This window comes from Echinops telfairi, unplaced genomic scaffold, assembly GCF_000313985.2.
Source record: "Echinops telfairi isolate 266 unplaced genomic scaffold, ASM31398v2 ScPeMD7_7440;HRSCAF=8478, whole genome shotgun sequence".
Taxonomy (NCBI): domain Eukaryota; kingdom Metazoa; phylum Chordata; class Mammalia; order Afrosoricida; family Tenrecidae; genus Echinops; species Echinops telfairi.
In genome coordinates this window covers 113,347-115,967 of record NW_022111340.1, presented here as the reverse complement: position 1 = coordinate 115,967, position 2,621 = coordinate 113,347, and positions in this window count along the sequence as shown.

Here is a 2,621-nt window from a genome sequence, read left to right as displayed (position 1 = left end):
CTTATACTCAGGTATATACAGTATGTTGCCATCATCCTTTTCAAAACTTTTTCTTCCTGCTTGAACATCTATTACTTTTATACAAGTATCACTTCCGCTGTTAACATTTGGTTTTATGTGTTTATTTGGTTAAATTGATTTTTTTTCATAATTTAAATAATTTTGTTTTGATGTTTCTTTTGTTGTAAAAAATTTATTTATTTGTCTGCCTGAAAATACAGTTATCAACAGTGACCACTCAGTTGTCAGTTTCTTTGTAGCATATTTTTTTTCTCTAGAGAAAACATTAAAAACATTTTTAGTGTGTATGGATGAGAGTTCAACTACTGGTTGAAATGCTTAACCTGGTTGTACTTTCTGGGAAATCACCTTTTCTAGCTGATCTATTTGGGCTTAGCATGTTTGCCTTAGTATCTCTTAAGAATTATAATGTAAAATAATCTGCTTATATATTTGTACCTCTTTCATCTAAACTTATAATATCTAAAATTGCTCATAATTTTAGTGGGAGTTATCTCCCCTTCTTCTTTTGGGACATACTTTTCTTCATAGTCAGATCCTGTCTAACGTTTACGTCTAGTGAATATTTCCAAATCAGTTCTAAGGACAGTATTTTGCATGTACATCAAAATTACTTAAGGATTTGCTTTAAAATAAATATCTGGACCCAAATTACAGTATTTCTTAGGTCACCAACAAAACAGCCAGACCAAACACATACTCTTAGTGTGCAGGTGAGCACTTTATCACCAAGAGATAAGACTGAGTGCAATCAGCTTCTGTAGTAAGCGTGGTTCTCTCTGGCCTACAGGGTCATCCACACATATGGCCAGTGAAGACCACATGCTCTAAATTCACCTTCTTCATGTTCTCATCCAGAGACAGGTCCCTGTCTTGCTTGGGAACAGAGTAGTGGGTTTGGTCAGATGCCATATGGTACTCATTCATGTACAAGAAATGGAAAGTGACTCTTTGTTAAGAACAGAAGGAAGACCTTAGGGATCAGGAGAAGACACTCAGATGGCCTGGATGGGAGAGTCAGATCATTTCTCTAGCAACCCAATTTCTCAATCTTCTATTACAAAAAATTCCATGGTGGAGTCAAACATGTCATTTTTATTTGTTGCTAAAATAACTTTTAAATGTGGATTTGGGGAAGACAGCAGATCATTTGTCTTGCATTTAGCAACTCGTACGCATTTCGTTTCAATGCATCCAGTGTCATTCCCTCCATATACCATCTCTTATTTTACTTTCTCCCTGTGATTTCTGTTCTAGTCCTTTTTCTTTCAGGATCCTCTGAATTTTGCCTTTGGGCAAATCTTGCCATTTTGTTCTGAAATGGTTCACTATCCCACCACAGGGATGAATTCCAGAAATGTGGGTCATAACCTCCAGGAACCCACCTGTCTCTATCCAACCAGTAAGTCTGGTCTTTTGTTTTCCAACCATGGGATTTGAAAACTCTTTGCAGGCTTGCTTCTATGTATTCATGCTGAGAAGGAACCAGCTAGAATATAAGGATAAGCTATTAACCCAGTCTGTATATGAGAAAACATATCCAATAGGGATAATTTAGAAACATACATTTCACACGTGTCTTTCAGTATGTTTCCTGAGAAACCAATTGATAAAGAATGTTTTGAAGATGTATCTTGATTTTTAGTTAAATGTTGCTAAAACTAGCCTGTCTTTTATGTCTGTAAGGATTCAGTCTATACAAAGTATTATCACCTGCATCATGTTAAGAGTTTAGGAGCCCTGATGGTGTAGTGTGTTACGTGTTGGTTGTTAACATTAAGGTCAGCAATTGGAAACTACTGTTCACTCCTCAGGAGAAAGATGAGGCTTTGTACTCTAGTACTAATTAACAGCCTCAGAAACCAGAGGGAGTTCTAGTCTGTCCTATAAGATTGCCATGAGTAGGAATCAAGTTGATGGCCAAGAGTTTGATTTTGGTCTGAGCTTATCCTGATTTTTGTTCAATGTAAATATCACATGTTTTATTTATGATGTAATTCAGACTATACTAAGTATTATCATCTGCAACATATTAAATTATATAAAATTTATCAATGAAGACATTGAAGTTTATAGAGGTGACATGATTTGTCAATTATCAGCCAGAATTAAATGGCAAAGATATGGCCTAGGTTGAGGACATTTGAATCTAAGGGTCATCTTCTACCAAAACATTTTTTCCGTATCTCATGATAATTAAAATAATATTGACATAGTAATTTCTATGAACAATCATAACTTGTACCTAGAATACAAATTTTCTTTTCCTTTTCTATTTAGAATGTTATTTCTTAGTGTAAATTACTATTACAAACTATGCATCTTGATGTGAAATTAGGTGGCAATTTAAATAAAGTGATGCTAACTGAATGAAGATCATGCCTTTTAGTGTTTGAATTCAGACCACTGACATGATGCTGTAAAGTGTGTTGCTAGTTTGTTTTTACGTTTATTATGACCCAGAAATCTGAATTAAGAGCAGGTATGTGAAAGAAAATAATGAAGTCTTCAATATTTGAAGAAGGTAACATTTATAGCAATGGGTGGCAGACAAAATGCTTTACATTCATTATGTAATTATTTATTCCTCTAAAAGAACA